The sequence below is a fragment of the Lissotriton helveticus genome, chromosome 6 (genome assembly GCF_964261635.1).
Source record: "Lissotriton helveticus chromosome 6, aLisHel1.1, whole genome shotgun sequence".
In the NCBI taxonomy this organism is placed as follows: domain Eukaryota; kingdom Metazoa; phylum Chordata; class Amphibia; order Caudata; family Salamandridae; genus Lissotriton; species Lissotriton helveticus.
This window is the reverse complement of record NC_136067.1, coordinates 256,923,036-256,940,490: the sequence shown is the minus strand read 5'-3', so window position 1 is coordinate 256,940,490 and position 17,455 is coordinate 256,923,036. Positions and strand designations below refer to the sequence as shown.

The following is a 17,455-nucleotide window of genomic DNA, read 5'->3' as shown; positions in this document are numbered from 1 at the left end:
AAAAATTGGGTTTAGTACATTTCAAAAAGTGTTTGACCGTTTAAACAATTTGTATATGAGGCTAATTGTTCTTCAAACACTAATATTCCCTGCCCCCCTTAGCCATTGTTTGTTGTTTTGTTATTATTTGAATCTTTATATATGTCTTTTTACTTTACTTGTTTGGGAATCTTACTGATTAGGGTATTTGCTTCAAAGTTGTTTGAGCAAGGCTTAAATACTCACGTACACTTCTCTGGGGAAAACACTGAAGCTGTGTGCCATTGCTCGCTCGTGTTCACAAATTTGAATCAACAGAAAACCTGAAACAAAAACAATATTAAAATAAATTACCAATAGGATGGAGAAAACAGATCATTATAGAGCCGACATTTTGTAAAATGGCGAAAGCGTTGCTAAGAGGAGCGATTTTCTGTCTCTATAAGACTACTTGACCCACAAAACCTATGTTTTGACTCCAAAATGCAAAATATAGGTCTCATGGCTGCTGGAATATTACATCACCGCTGCAACACATCCACCATTTTTAAAAATGTCGTCCAGAAAAACCCGGCTAGGATTAGCAATGGCTACCCAAGCTAAATTACTTCTCTATTGATACAAAAACACAAATCAAAAAAGAAAATCTCTGGGCAACATTTTTTTTACAGAGGTATTACGCGGGGCCAGGACAACAATACCCATGTTGTGCTTTAATATACTGTGAAGACAGGACAGCACAGCACAATTAAATGACATACGAGGTACCACTATGAATAAATGAAACGAAAAATAAGACTTTGCAACTGTACAGTAATGTAGGAATAAAAAGTAAAGCAGTAGTTGTAACTGCACAGTAATATATATATATATATATATATATATATATATCCCAACGCAAAGTTTTGACCTACGTGAAAGGAGCCTCACAACAGGTAGGTCTGAATCAACGCTTTATTCATGGGAGCTGCAACGTCCCTTTCAAAACAAACATCCAAATAAGTGTCCTTCTGCCGACGCGTTTCGTGCACTCTCTGCACTTCTTCTTGGGCGGACTGTTTGGAGAGCAATCAGCAAGTAGCAGCACCTGTTATATACGTGACTCCCAGTGGATTACATTTGGCGCACTGCCTTCTGGTCAACAGAGTGCTGTAGCGGTACTCTTCAAGTGAATCTGCTGAAATGCTTTCACAAATTTTAAAATGTCATTATCCCCAGTGGGTTGATGCAGGTTTTAAAGCAAGGAGGTTGCACCATCCGACTTCCATCGCGCACCTTCCTGTCCTGTACCGCTGACGTGATTAAGCGCCAGCCAGTGCCGTAGAACCCAGCGGGGCTCCTCTCGCGGCTGGTCGAGCCGCAAATATCCCAACGCAAAGTTTTGACCTACGTGAAAGGAGCCTCACAACAGGTAGGTCTGAATCAACGCTTTATTCACGTCAGCGGTACAGGACAGGAAGGTGCGCGATGGAAGTCGGATGGTGCAACCTCCTTGCTTTAAAACCTGCATCAACCCACTGGGGATAATGACATTTTAAAATTTGTGAAAGCATTTCAGCAGATTCACTTGAAGAGTACCGCTTGACAGAAGACTTAACCTCTAACATTATTATTATGGCTAAGAGTGCATTATCTAATTGAGATTACTGCAAAGGATGAAGCAGTTAATTGCAAAACCAGATCTTATGACCAAGCATATGCCTAGGGATAATCAGCTGTCACTGCTCACAGGACTACAGAAAAGAATGTTGCATGCACCAATCCAAACCGTGCTAGAATTTCAGATTCTTCACATTTACCTTTTGTATCTTTTTATTTCAATATATTGGATTATTTGGGCAATTTACTGCAGAGCTTTCTAGGGTGCAGCTTTGCAGCATATATTACAAGTTTGATATGTGTGGACTCTGCATTAAAATATATATATATATCTTAAATGTGATACAGGAGTGGGGATTCAGTGTAATTGTATAAAGTCAGATTGCTCCTTGTTAGACCTGGCATTGTTGGTGTGGTTCTCTTTTTGCCTTCAACACTCCTGTTTTGCTGACTTCGATTTTGCTAGCTTTAGAACTCTGTGCACTTTACCACTGCTAACCAGTGATTAAGTGTGTGTGCTCGCTCCTTTAAACATGGTACAATTGGCTTACACCCAATTGGCACATTTAATATACTTGTAAGTTCCTCGTAAAATGGTACTATATGTTCCAAGGACCTGTAAATTAAATGCTAACACTGGGCCTGCAGAAATGGTTGTGCCACCCACGTAAGTATCCCTTTAAAAATGTCTCAGGCCTGCGCTTACAGCCTGTGTGTTCAATGTTTAAACTGCCATGTCGACCTGACAATATAAACCTTTTTCCAGGCCCAAACCTTCTTTTTCAATACATATAAGTCACCTCTAGGGTAGGCCCTGGGCAGCCCAGAGGGCAAGTTGCACTGCATTTTAAAAGTGGGACATGTTATTTTAAGTTTGACATGCCCTGATAGTGAGAAACTCTTAAGTTCCTTTTTCAATACTTCAAGGCCTACCTCTCCCATAGGATAACACTGGGTTACATTATTACCTTTAATAAGTGATAACTTCCAATTCTGAGCAGGTGGACACATTGAGGTTGGTGTCAAACAATTGTAATTAACAACTCTCTTAAAGGTAAAGACGGATTTTTAGCCACAATTCTGAAAATGCCACTTGTAGAAAGTTTATATTTTCTTGTCTTAACCATTTGTTGTCTGCACCCTGATCATGGGCCCCATAACTAGGTGTAGGTGGCAGTTGTCTTTGTGTTTTGCTTCCAGACAGTGAGAAAAAAGGGAAGATAGATTTTGGCAGGATGGGTACCTCTGAGTTAACAGAGGAGAAAAGCTGTCACCTATCACAATGGCCATCACAAAGGCTCTGCCTGAGTATTCTCACAAAGGCTTTACCAATGGTCCTTTTTGGCCACAGACAAGTGGGGCCAGGACGACAGGGAGGAAGGGGATGCCTGACACCTCAGGGGTGTGTAAACCTCTAGAAGCTTCCTCCACTTCAAAGTGGACAACACCAGATATAAATATTGGACCCTTAGAACCAACTCTTCAGTACACTTCTGGACCTAGGGACTCTACCAGGACCTTGCATCACCTCTGCTGTGCAATTAATCCTTGACACGGGACTTCGCATCTCTTCGCAACCAGCATTTAAGGTACTCTTATTCAGCTGGCCTAACTGAGTCCCTGAAGCCAGTCCGTGCTCCATCGCAGTTCACTTGAATTTGTGACTTTGCCCCGGTCTAGCGCCACCAGATAACCACAGTGACGCTTAGTGCTCTTTGGCGCTATCTTCACATAGATATTTAACATTGTTTATCTCTGGTTCTACTGATTGGATTTGTATTGTTTTGGTCTTGAGTTATTTATTACAATTTACTCTATTTTATCATATTAGTTTGGGATTGTTCGTGTGTTGTGCTTTAACTTTAGTACTGTTTGAAGTGCTGCATAAATGCTTTACACATTGCCTCTAAGATAAGCCTGACTGCTCTGTGCCAAGCTACCAGAGGGATGAACACAGGTTAATTTGGAGTTTGCTTGTGCATTCACTCTGACATGGGTTGTGGTTGCTGCTTGAGTTGGGTTTACCACCCCCCTCCCCTCAAACAGTAACACAATTGTCATCCCTTTCAGTCTCAACCTTCAGACACAACTTCCACTAACCATATCCCACTAGATCCCAGGGTGAGACAAACATTTGATGGATGTTTAGGCATGGGGTGGTGGATAATTGGATTTTGGGTTGGTTGAAAACAGCTGCCAAGATGATCGTGGTAAATGATGAACTATGTTTCTCCCTGTCATAGTATGATCCAAGATTGCAGGTGGAGGAAGCTAGTATGATGGTGTCTGTCAGACTGAGAAAGACCAAGATGATTTAAGGTGATGTGAATGAGGGGACGGAAATAACCTTTGTTTTGGCTGGGTTGTAGAATCAAGTGATGAATAAGGCAAGGTTTTTGGAGATGGAATCTGCAATGGAAGTGTTGAGATAGCGAAATTAATACATTTGGGTTTCATCAAAACAAAATATCTGAAAGAGAAGGCAATGCGGTCCAAGGAGGACATGTATCCCAGGAGAAAAAGACCTAAGGGTGAGAGCTTAGAGTATTCCTAATGGATAAATGGGTGATGGTGGAGGTCATTGAGAAGCATGATACTGAGGAATATGCCAGAGAAATAGAAATTACAGTATGAAAGGGCAGAGCCAGAGAAGTATCAGTTAAACACGTCCTCACAATCTATTAAACTTCCAAGGGGGGAGAAGTAAGGTCTGTGTGGTGTATTTTCCCACTGAGGTTAAGTAAGTTGAACAATTTTTTTAAAGTGAGTAAGGCTTGCTGCATGGGTGATTGAAGTGTATTTGAAAGAATCAACACATTGCCAAGGAATGGTGACATTCTGTAGAACCAGGTGAGATGAGAGGTATGTATTTAGTCTGTGGGGTTAAGGTTAAAATCAAGGGCAGCAATTAATTTGAGTTGGTGGTTTCCAGTGCTCGGCACTAGCACTTGATTGTCAACAACGGCACTTAAGGAGGTCTGCCACATGGGGGCCCTGTTTATCTAATTTAGAGATGAGCACATCAACAGCTGTTTATTAATTCAATATACCTTAAAAGTGACTAATACCTGCTGCCCAATCCATTCTTATAACTCGGGGGGGGGCCTGCAATAGTCAATTGTCAGACTTGTAGTACTGTGAGTTTAGTAGTTGTGTTTGTACTGTCATCGGCAGTGCTGGCAGGGGCCAGTAGTGGCCTCGTGGGGGGGATGGCTGGCACTTATTATTTTAAAATTAAGCACTGACAAGGGTGATGTTGAAGCTGAAGATGTGCAAGATTTGTCTCAATCAAGAGAATGATGAAAGACTTTGATTGCAGAGGGATATATAAGGGGCCTGATTCACAGGCTGCATATTGTAGTATCTAAATTAATACTATAGTAGTACTACTCTTGTATTACAAAATGCAGTTTGAGAACCTATGGCCAGAGACCTCTGCTCCTGCCTCTCCTATCATTCCTGTGCAAAGGTGCCAAGACCTCCGCACACGTAGGTATACATATCTGGAGTAAATGTGGGAGGGACAAAGGAAAGTGCACGGAAAATGGGAAATGCATCTTTAAATGGGAGAGGTTTAGTGAAGTGTAAGGAGGGAATTAAGGAAGGACATGCTAATATAAACACACATCCACACAACAGTAAGATCATTGGAATGAGGGAGAGGTGTAGTGAAGTGTGAGGAGGGATTTAGGGACGTACGTGCTAATACAAACACACAACTGTAAGACTACTGCTATTCACAAACTACACTTCTAAAGTTACTATGGACCTAAAGGTATCCAAACAGGCTTAAATGTACTCCAGTTCAGCCTTAGAGTAAGTCCAACATCCCACAAGATTGCTCACAGGTACAGCATTACTCCACCATAGAAAACAATTGAGGCAGGAAAATATACTGAATCCCTACTGGAACTAATGTTAAATTATTTAAATTATTTTAACATGTTTGGCATGTGTGAGTGTGTGCATGTTTGTGTAAAATGACAATAATTGTTAAGTAATTATATTTTATGTTAACATTTTATAATAAATGTACTTTAAACAATTAATTACGTTTGACATTTTATTAAAACATAAAACCAATCAAAATTAAACACATAACTTTAAACAAAATATACTAATACAAATATTAGTAAGAGTGGGATTTTTTTATTATTGTTTAAAAACATATTTAATACACATTAATTATGATGAGTTAATGTGGAGTAACATCTTATTGTATTATAACTAGGTTAATAATAAATTGTATACATTGATGTACATCTATTTTACACATTAAAATATTTTTGGGGATTTTTATCAAAGAATAATAAACTGTAACAATGTTTCCTATGTTTTCCGATAAAAAAGATCTGTGCCACAGTGGCAGAGAGCTCCATCTGCATGCTCAATTTTACTAGGAGTAACTTTACACGCATAAACCCTGATGTAGGAGGCTCTACTCCCTGAATTGAGAGGAGGGACACATGCAAGTTTACATCTTTATGAACAGCAAAAAAGTGTATAGTTAACAGCTTGCTGTAGTCGCTAATATGCATGAATACATTTACATGTGTATATTTACCCTTGGTACTCAGGCCCATTGTGTCGGCAGTTATTATTAGGTGAGTCAATTTAAAATGTTATCTCAAGGTCGTGAAACAAATAAGGGGAGAGAAGAAGGCAGGCATTTGATCGGTTCCAGTAGTCAACTGATGGTTTTTGGTTAGAAGGAAGAGGGAAGACAGAAGTGGATGAGAGGAGGGAAGACAGAAGTGGATGAGAAGGTACCACACTGGTTCAATAAGTGGGTGAGGGGGGAAACAGTGAAGTGTTTTTTTTTTACCTGGGGCAAAAGCATCTGACATGATGAAGTTTGGTTAGCTAAATAATCTACTGATTCAAGTCACGGAATTTGGTTCTCTTTGGAGATTTCTGATGCGCCCAGACCAGTGTATAAAGCTTCTGTGCTCACAGACTGCTAAAAACAGACAGGGGGATACCACTGGCCTATTTGTGGGAAATTTCACAGGATAGGTAAGTACGGCAACTGCTGGAATCTGCTATAGACCAATTTTGGAAAAGGGGGTGGTGATGGACAGAGTTTCTGAATGATGCAGAATACTCTTACCAAGTCAAAAGATCATGGTTTTAATCCATCACCGTTTTTTAGCTCAATGCACCATCCCAGCTCAGAACCTGGCTATATGCAAATTAGTCTGTTCCTGTCCCAGTGCATGATGGGAACAGGGCAAACCAAACTACCAAGCCAATTCTTATACTAGTAAGGAAACAAGCTTCCGGGGACCGGTTTCTGGCATCACAGCCTTCTTCGGCCCGGCTTGCTTGAATCCTGATGGTGCAATGAGCAAGGGACTCACGTCTGAGCATACCCTCCCACACATAGTGTGGATAAACCGATTTTGGAAAAGGGGGGTGGTGATGGACAGAGTTTCTGAATGATGCAGAATACTCTTACCAAGTCAAAAGATCATGGTTTTAATCCATCACCGTTTTTTAGCTCAATGCACCATCCCAGCTCAGAACCTGGCTATATGCAAATTAGTCTGTTCCTGTCCCAGTGCATGATGGGAACAGGGCAAACCAAACTACCAAGCCAATTATTATACTAGTAAGGAAACAAGCTTGCGGGGACCTGTTTCTGGCATCACAGCCTTCTTCGGCCCGGCTTGCTTGAATCCTGATGGTGCAATGAGCAAGGGACTCACGTCTGAGCATACCCTCCCACACATAGTGTGGATAAACCGATTTTGGAAAAGGGGGGTGGTGATGGACAGAGTTTCTGAATGATGCAGAATACTCTTACCAAGTCAAAAGATCATGGTTTTAATCCATCACCGTTTTTTAGCTCAATGCACCATCCCAGCTCAGAACCTGGCTATATGCAAATTAGTCTGTTCCTGTCCCAGTGCATGATGGGAACAGGGCAAACCAAACTACCAAGCCAATTCTTATACTAGTAAGGAAACAAGCTTCCGGGGACCGGTTTCTGGCATCACAGCCTTCTTCGGCCCGGCTTGCTTGAATCCTGATGGTGCAATGAGCAAGGGACTCACGTCTTAGCATACCCTCCCACACATAGTGTGGATAAACCGATTTTGGAAAAGGGGGGTGGTGATGGACAGAGTTTCTGAATGATGCAGAATACTCTTACCAAGACGAAGGCTGTGATGCCAGAAACCGGTCCCCGGAAGCTTGTCTCCTTCCCAGTATAAGAATTGGCTTGGTAGTTTGGTTTGCCCTGTTCCCATCATGCACTGGGACAGGAACAGACTAATTTGCATATACCCAGGTTCTGAGCTGGGATGGTGCAATGGGCTAAAAAACAGGTGATGGATTAAAACCATGATCTCTTGACTTGGTAAGAGTATTCTGCATCATTCAGAAACTCTGTCCATCACCACCCCCTTTTTCCAAAATCAATTTTATCCACACTATGTGTGGGAGGGTATACTCAGACGTGAGTCCCTTGCTCATTGCACCATCAGGATTCAAGCAAGCCGGGCCGACGAAGGCTGTGATGCCAGAAACCGGTCCCCGGAAGCTTGTCTCCTTCCCAGTATAAGAATTGGCTTGGTAGTTTGGTTTGCCCTGTTCCCATCATGCACTGGGACAGGAACAGACTAATTTGCATATAGCCAGGTTCTGAGCTGGGATGGTGCAATGAGCTAAAAAAAACAGGTGATGGATTAAAACCATGATCTCTTGACTTGGTAAGAGTATTCTGCATCATTCAGAAACTCTGTCCATCACCACCCCCTTTTTCCAAAATCAATTTTATCCACACTATGTGTGGGAGGGTATACTCAGACGTGAGTCCCTTGCTCATTGCACCATCAGGATTCAAGCAAGCCGGGCCGACGAAGGCTGTGATGCCAGAAACCGGTCCCCGGAAGCTTGTCTCCTTCCCAGTATAAGAATTGGCTTGGTAGTTTGGTTTGCCCTGTTCCCATCATGCACTGGGACAGGAACAGACTAATTTGCATATAGCCAGGTTCTGAGCTGGGATGGTGCAATGAGCTAAAAAACAGGTGATGGATTAAAACCATGATCTCTTGACTTGGTAAGAGTATTCTGCATCATTCAGAAACTCTGTCCATCACCACCCCCTTTTTCCAAAATCAATTTTATCCACACTATGTGTGGGAGGGTATACTCAGACGTGAGTCCCTTGCTCATTGCACCATCAGGATTCAAGCAAGCCCGGCCGACGAAGGCTGTGATGCCAGAAACTGGTCCCTGGAAGCTTGTCTCCTTCCCAGTATAAGAATTAGCTTGGTAGTTTGGTTTGCCCTGTTCCCATCATGCACTGGGACAGGAACAGACTAATTTGCATATAGCCAGGTTCTGAGCTGGGATGGTGCAATGAGCTAAAAAACAGGTGATGGATTAAAACCATGATCTCTTGACTTGGTAAGAGTATTCTGCATCATTCAGAAACTCTGTCCATCACCACCCCTTTTTCCAAAATCTGCTATAGACCAACCTCCCCCCCCCCTTGTAGTTCTATGGGGCCATAGAACAGAACTATTGTGCATGTGCAAATCTTTGTTCAGCACTGATAGTACTGACAATGTAATGCATAAAATGGCAAATAATACAATGCAAAGAAAAGATTTAACAATGTACCAACTAACAAAATGTAATATTATTGTCTACAGTCCTGTGGGAATTGTTGGGCACACCTCTCCCCATAGTTTATGGGGAGTTGTATCTCCCCCTAGAGTATTAGAGTTGGGCGGACCCTAATGTCACACTTTTGTAAAGGTGTCGCTCCCGCAGAGGAACCAATGAGTGTCCTCTAAGCTCTGCATATTCAATCAATATGTAGAGCTTTGAGAACACTCTTTAGGACTGTTTATCTCTATGGGGAGATAAAACATTGAGACAAATATTCTCTAAGAAATGATCTTGTGAAAAGTGGGCAAAAAGGTAAGGCATACAAAGGTAGCAATGATGCAATGCAGATTGCTATGTGTCACGAGTGCACAACTGTTCAGTTTAAACATAACTATATGTTAGGAATATATGATGTCAGACCGCAGACAAACATCCCGCATACCATCATACCGCAAATTTGATCCCGCAAGTACTATTAGGCCGTAAATAAAAAGAACGAATACTTTTAAAACGAATATGCCTTTAACACGCATGCCTTTACAATGAAAAGGCATGCATATTAAAGGTATACTCGTTGTTAAAGTAGTTAAGGTAAGTATGAGTACCCTACCCAACCCTACACTACACTGTAATGTAGTACCCCTGCAACACCCACCCTTGACACACAGTCCTTTTCCTACATTTACACAACCCAGCACGACCCCCCAACACTACCATAAAGCACTTTACTTCCCTACACATACACTACAAAACTACCTTAATACACTACCACCAGCATGACCCTACACAAACACTACAATACTACCCTAAACCACTACACCCCAGCATGACCCTACACTACACACACACTACAACACTACCCTAAACCCTAAAACACTACACCCCAGCATGACCCTACACTACACAAACACTACAACACTACCCTAAACTCTAAAACACTACCCCTACATGACCTTACACTACACAAAAACTACAACACTACCCTAAACCCTAAAACACTACCCCCAGCATGACCCTACACTACACAAACACTACAACACTACCCTGAACCCTAAAACACTACACCCCAGAATGACCCTACACTACACAAACACTACAACACTACCCTAACCCCTATAACACTTCCCCCAGCACGACCCTACACTTAACAACCACCACAACTCTACACTACACTAACACAACACTACACTACACAATAACTACCCCAGCACAACCCCCACCCCTAAAAAATTAACCCAAACCACCTTACCTCTCTCGTCATCGTGGTTTTCAAAACGCAAATGCATTTACCATACATGCCTTTACAACGTAATTCGTTGTAAAGGCAAGCGAGGTCAATGTCCTTGCGGGTAAATGGTATGCGGCCTGAAAGTCCGTGGGATAAAAATGCGGGATAATGGCTGCAAACCATATGTTAGGGATCATCATAAATCTTTGGACCTACAAAAAAGCCACCTGACCCTAAGTGGGATTTTGATATGGCTGAAACATGTAGACCCTGGTTTTGATTTGAAGCTCATACCTCCAGTCACATCAACATTTTTGTTTTTAACCATACCAAAGGATCCCCCTTATAAATTTCCACTAACTAAGGGATACCTGTATGTAATTTTAAGATACTAGATCCCTCAATAACATCAAGCTCCGCTATAATTCAAGCGTTGAAGCACGCCCAGATATATTAGGTATGCTAGGTGAGAACCCAATGATGGAGAATGCCACTAGTATACCTAGTGGGGGAGGGCCATTTTACAGATACTAAGGAACCCCTGTTGGCCTTATTGATCAGGGAGAAAACACAAACATTTCAGAGTTCTCTCTTTTGTGATATTGGAGCATGGTGATGATTGGAAGTGGAATGAACCTGCATACTTCCCACTCCCTCCTATTACTTAAAGGCATGCTGTATTTAGGCATTTTGGAAATGTTAAGCATACGCATTTGTTAAGTGTCTGCTTCCTTATGTCTAGTCTAACCAAGTTACAGATTTTACACCTCCCAGCTTGGCAGCACAGGTTGGAAATTAGATGTTTGTAGCATCCCTTCCTACTTCAGAAACCTTGGAGCCTGGGTGAAGGGAGTGATATTTCATTTCCTGGCAAGGAAATGTAATTGATTGTTGATGAATTATTGCAATTCTATCATGTCAAATATAATTAAAAAAATATCAGCTTTGTGAACCAATGATGCAGCAGGTTTACCTATTGGGCACTTGTCAGGCCAACACAAAGACCAAGGTTGGAAGCAGGAAGTGGAGAGAGTAACGAAAAGCAAACGCTGAACTTGTAGAATTATTTTTTAAAACCCTGCTCTAGACTATGTGCACTAGGACCCTTTTGGTGATGGGCAGACTAAACAGAGGAATTGTGCAACTTGCGGGGAGGTTTTAAGGTGTGGTTATTAATGGTTATAACGTAAGGAGAGTGCAGTGTGTGATTGTATGCTGAAGAATAAAGATGTCTGTTACAGAGCTCCGGGTGTGACATATTCATTTGCATGCTCCCGGGCTGGGGAGGATGATACATCTGGTAAAGAGTAGGGGATACATGCTCCAAGGAAATGAGACTCCCCTCTCTGAGAGTTTGCAATGGTACAGCAAACGGCTTGTGCATGCCACATGTGCCCCAAGTCGATGCAAAGCAGTCTGAAGTTGGCTTATGTGGAGTCGAAGCTCTGCTCCAGCCCAGACACGGCCATTGAAGAAGTTGAAGGCTCTACAGATGAGCACATTCTAGTAAGACTGAAAGAAGAGATATTGTGCTGCAACATAACACAGAGCCATCATCGATACAAAATGAAACGCTAAAGGCAGCCACAACCAGGTATGATGTAAAAAGCTAAAGGCAGCGATGACCAACTGCGAGAGGCGAAACCGTTCCTTATCAACAAGATAGAAGATGTCACCTTACGACCTCCGAAGGGGCGTGATGACCCAAGTGCAATCACACGGCTAGTGCATGCAGAAGTGACAGGTACAGATGAACAGCGACTGTCGTCTTAACAGCATAATCTCTAAACATCGTGCCACGCAGTCCGTTGAAGCGATGTCATCAACCAGCATCGAAGGGCAAGGTGTCAGTTCCGATCACCACAAAGCCATCACTGCATTGCTTTTGATGGTTCTGGACAGCAGTGTGAGAAGTTGGCCTGATATGCAGTGCTCACTATTCCAGTGATCACTATGTATCAGTCCAAACAACCCTTATTGATGATTGGTTGTAAGTCAACCTTATAGACCAGCTATCCTAGTAGCATGGATACGAGCAGTCTAAGGCTAAGACTCTAGAGGGCGTGTTAAGCCAGCTGTTTTACCATCACATTACCCCTTGAACACCAAGTGAAAGGACACCACACAAGTTGTTATGAAAATAAACAGATATTTATTTATAACAAGACTACCCTGGCTCTTTATGAGACAGGGAGCTAAGCACACAACAAAACTCTTATAAAAATACTTCAAGTTGCACAATTTACACAAATGCCCGAGGGGCACGAAAAACCATATACTATGAAAGTGGAATGCGAATTACTAGCAGGTAAGTAACTATTCTCAGAGGCTTTGGGATCGCTAGGACTGGACTACTGAACCTTTAGATTACCAGCAGGAGGCCTAGGGAACTCGGGTGCAGAGTGTGCACTCTCACGCGGGATGCGGGACAAAGTCTATGGAAGCTAGAATTTACAAAGTCACTGTTCTCGGGCAAACCCGACTATCTGGGACGAAAACGGGAGTGGATCCGAACACTTAGAGTGTTGGACTATGCTGGAGCACCGGAGTACTCAGTTTACCTAGCCCAGGGGCTGCGGCTGCATAGGGTTCAAGTTGCGTCGGAAACCCTCGTTGACGGACCAGGAGCCTGAAGAAGAAGTTGCTGGCAGGCGGCCAGTGAAGAAAAGTTCGAAGAGATCCAAGCCTGGATCAGGGAAGAAGAAGACCTGAAAGCAGAGGGGACCAAGTTCTGAATCACTAGCCAGTGATTAAGTGGGCACCAGGATGGCACCGGGCGTAGTCACCGCAGTCAGGTGAGTGGGCGCTGCTGGGCTCTGCAGTCTTTCGGACCAGGAGGCGTTGTCGGCGACCAGGATGGAGGTGCGAGCTGTCCCACGAAGGTTCTTGCTGTCGACGTCGCTGGACCCAGGATTGGGGCAACAAGTCTTGGCAAATGCAAGGCCCACGCGGTGGACCTAAAATGGCGTCTTGAGTGGACCAGGAGGGTCCAGGATACTTCTCTGATGGAGGGAAGCAAGGCCAGTCTGGAGCAACCAGACCAGCAGTGTTTGTCGTCGGGGAGCGTCGTGAAGGGGCCACTAGCCAACGGGCAAGCGACCTGGACAACGCGGTGAGCAGCAAAGAGCAGAAGGGCCCCACGCAGATCTCGTGGATGCAGGGGGGCTGAACTTCGGTGCTGGAGCTGCTCAGGGTCGGGGCTTCTCTTACCCCAAAGCACTCAGTCGAGGGTCACTCGGGAGTCATGCTGGACAAGCGTCGTGCAGTTCTGAAGATGGCCGGTCCCTCGAGGTCTCGTCACACCCACGGATCACAGCTGGGCTGATGATGTAGGTTGAGGTCAGAGGTGCCAGGGAAGCCGGTTCTCGTCGTGCTGGAGCAGTCTTGATCCAAAGGAGAGACTGGCAACAAACCGCGATGCTTGGTTGGTGCCTGCTGCTGCAGGGTGACTACTCCTTAGTCACAAGGGAGAAATCTTGAGAAGAGTCTTGAGTTCCTTCTTGTAGAAAGTTGGTTCAGGATTCAAAGATGATCTGATTTGGAAGGGGGCCAGTTCCTACCTTTATCCTGTAAAAAGGGGCTGGCACGCGACTAAGTCCTGCCCTATGGGTGGGACTAGGAGGGGGGTGGTTACACCCCTCTCCTTTGGCGGGCTTTCCCCAGGCCAGGGGCTGGAGTGCCCCTGGAACTGGTTTCAGCCGGCCTATGCACAGTGAGCACCGGGGTGCCACTTGCAGTCACCTTCCTCTAAAGCCCTGCCTACCTAGGATACACAAAATCCTGTCTGGGACGGTGCTGGCACCGCCCCTGACAGGAAACCCTTTGTCCTTGCCTCCTGCTCTGGGAGGACTCCCAGCAGCAGGAGGGCAGACTTGTGTCTCGGTGGCAGCATCCATTTTGTGGAGCTAAGGCTATGTCTGACTTTAACCGGGGTTACAGGTTACATACATGTCGTGTCCCTCTAGAAGGGTGGAATGCTAACCCCGTCGCCAGAATTGGCGAGGGGTTAGTATTCCAATTCGTATGACACCTTACTCGACATGTTTTGATAAAGCGATACCAGAGTTGGCATATAACCGCGAGGATTATAATGCACTTAAGAGTATATGGTATGCGATATAATGGAAACGGCTAAGGGATGGATCCCGAAAGCCGCAGACAGGCTCAGCTCATGCCAGAGCACTATCTCACACGATTCCAAGCACTCTGCCTTCAGGATTGTCAAGGCCTGCCATAGGAGTGACTGATAGGAGATCTGTGTGTCCATTTAGGTTTATATATAGGAATACTATATCTATAGCAGAGGGTGGGTACACCACTCTGCCCCAGCTGTCAAGCAGCCAGTTGTGTCTGATTTAGTTAGTCAGCCCAGGGGTGGCATAATGCATGCTGCAGCCCCTGGGAGACTTCTGGGTGCACCTCAGCCCTGGGTACAGGGACTTGAGAGGGCCCAGGGCCAATTCAGTACCTGGGTACAATTTGGATTAGAGAGAACAGCTAGGCTGTGGGTCTGATTAGCAGGCCCACAGCCAGGGAAAGTCATAAACCAGTGAAGCAAAAAGCAAAAATCTGGGTGATCATAGGATTGCAGACCCTACTCTCCTACATGACCCCCCCCAAACTTTGGGACAATAAACTAACCTTGACCAGGTGAGTCTTCTTGCTCTAAGTGGAAATACCTGGAGAGCCCATCGGCATTGCCATGATCAGTACCAGGTCTGTGCTCCACTGTAAAATCCATCCCCTGTAGGGAAATGGACCACCTAAGTAGTTTGGGGTTTTCACCCTTCATCTGACTTAGCCATAAGAGGGGCTTATGGTCGGTCTGAACTGTGAAGTGAGTTCCAAACAAGTAGGACCTCAACTTCTTCAGGGCCCATACCACAGCAAAGGCCTCCCTCTCAATAGCTGACCAATTTTTCTCTCTGGGGGTCAGCCTTCTGCTAATGAAAGCAATTGGCTGGTCGTTGCCATCAAAATTCAGCTGAGATAGAACAGCTCCCACACCCAACTCAGAAGCATCTGTTTGGACAATGAATGGTTTGGAGAAGTCTGGACTCTTTAGGATAGGTGCTGTGCACATGGCCTGGTTTAGGTCATCGAATGCTTTCTGACAGCTTGCTGTCCACTGAACTTTCTTTGGCAACTTCTTGCTTGTCAGGTCATTAAGGGGGGTCACTATGGACCCATAATTTCTGACAAACTTCCTATAGTACCCAGTCAGGCCCAAGAAAGCTTGAACCTGAGTCTGGGTGATTGGAGGAGCCCAGTCCTTGATGGCATGTATCTTACTCTCCAGTGGCTGAACCTGGCCTCCACCTACAAGGTGGCCCAGGTATACAACCTGTGTCTGCCCTATCTGGCACTTAGTGGCCTTGATAGTGAGGCCTGCCTTTTGCAGGGCCTCTAACACTTTCCTCAGGTGGACCAGGTGATCCTCCCAGGTGGAGCTAAAGACAGCAATATCGTCCAGATATGCTGCACAGAAGTCATCCATCCCAGTGAGAACTTGATTCACCAACCTTTGGAAGGTGGCAGGGGCATTCTTCAACCCAAAGGGCATTACCACAAACTGATAATGACCACCAGGGGTAGAAAATGCTGTCTTGGGCCTGGCTTCCTCAGCTAACCTGATTTGCCAATACCCAGCTGTCAGGTCAAATGTGCTTAAGTAGTTGGCAGAAGCCAATCTATCTATAAGTTCATCTGCCCTTGGTATTGGGTTGGCATCAGTCTTAGTGACTGCATTGAGGCCTCTGTAGTCTACGCAAAACCTCATCTCTCTCTTACCACCCTGGGTGTGAGGCTTTGACACTAGAACTACTGGGCTAGCCCAAGGGCTATCTGAGGGCTCAATGACTCCCAACTCCAACATTTTCTGCACTTCTGTTTTGATGCAGTCTCTGACATGATCAGGCTGCCTGTAGATTTTACTCTTGACAGACAGACTGTCTCCAGTGTCAACCTCATGGGTACACCAATCAGTTTGGCTGGGTGTCAGAGAGAACATATGTCTGAAGGATTGCAGAACTTGCCTGCAATCCTGCTGCTGATGTTCAGAGAGGCTGCCACAAAAGACAACACCATCTACTGATCCATCATCAGGATTCTGAGTGAGCAGGTCTGGGAGAGGGTCACTCTCTTCCTCCTGTCCCTCATCTGTGGCCATGAGCAAGCTCATGTCCTTCCTGTCGACATATGCCTTGAGCCTGTTCACATGGAGCACCCTGAGGGGGCTCCTGGGGGTTCCAAGGTCCACCAGGTAGGTGACCTCTCCCTTTTGCTCAATGATGGTGTGGGGCCCAGACCATTTGTCTTTGAGGGCTGCTGGGGCCACTGGCTCCAGTACCCACACCTTCTGTCCAGGCTGGTATACAGTCAGGACAGCCTTTTGGTCATGCCAAGCTTTTTGGAGTTCTTGGCTGGCCTCTAGGTTTTTGGATGCCTTCTCCATGTATTCAGCCATCCTGGAGCGGAGACCAAGTACATAGTCCACTATGTTGGTTGCAGGCTTTTTGAGAGGTCTCTCCCATCCTTCCTTCACCAAACACAGGGGTCCTCTTACAGGATGCCCATACAGAAGTTCAAAAGGGCTGTAGCCAACCCCCTTCTGTGGGACCTCTCTGTAAGCAAACAGGAGGCAGGGTATCAGGACATCCCATCTACGCCTGAGCTTTTCAGGTAGTCCATGAATCATCCCTTTGAGGGTCCTGTTGAATCTCTCAACAAGCCCATTGCACTGTGGATGATAGGGTGTGGTGAACTTGTAGTTAACACCACATTCCTTCCACATTGCAGTCAGATATCCTGACATGAAGTTTGCACCTCTGTCAGAAACAACCTCCTTAGGGAAGCCCACTCTGGAGAACACTCCAACTAGGGCTCTTGCCACTACAGGTGCTGTAGTGGTCCTAAGTGGAATAGCTTCAGGATACCTGGTGGCATGGTCCACCACCACCAGTATAAACTTGTGCCCTGATGCTGTCTGGGGTTCCATTGGACCAACAATGTCAATCCCCACTCTTTCAA

At 44.9% G+C, this 17,455-nt stretch overlaps 1 long non-coding RNA gene across 1 annotated transcript in view; it reads right to left on the bottom strand.

Annotated features, from left to right (window-relative positions):
- Positions 1–227: 227 nt before the first annotated feature.
- Positions 228–17,455, bottom strand: part of LOC144761325 (uncharacterized) — a 38,880-nt gene continuing 21,652 nt past the window's right edge. Inside the window, exon 3 of the long non-coding RNA XR_013595671.1 lies at positions 228–302. This is a non-coding gene — a long non-coding RNA (uncharacterized LOC144761325). The remainder of the gene's footprint in view (positions 303–17,455) is intronic.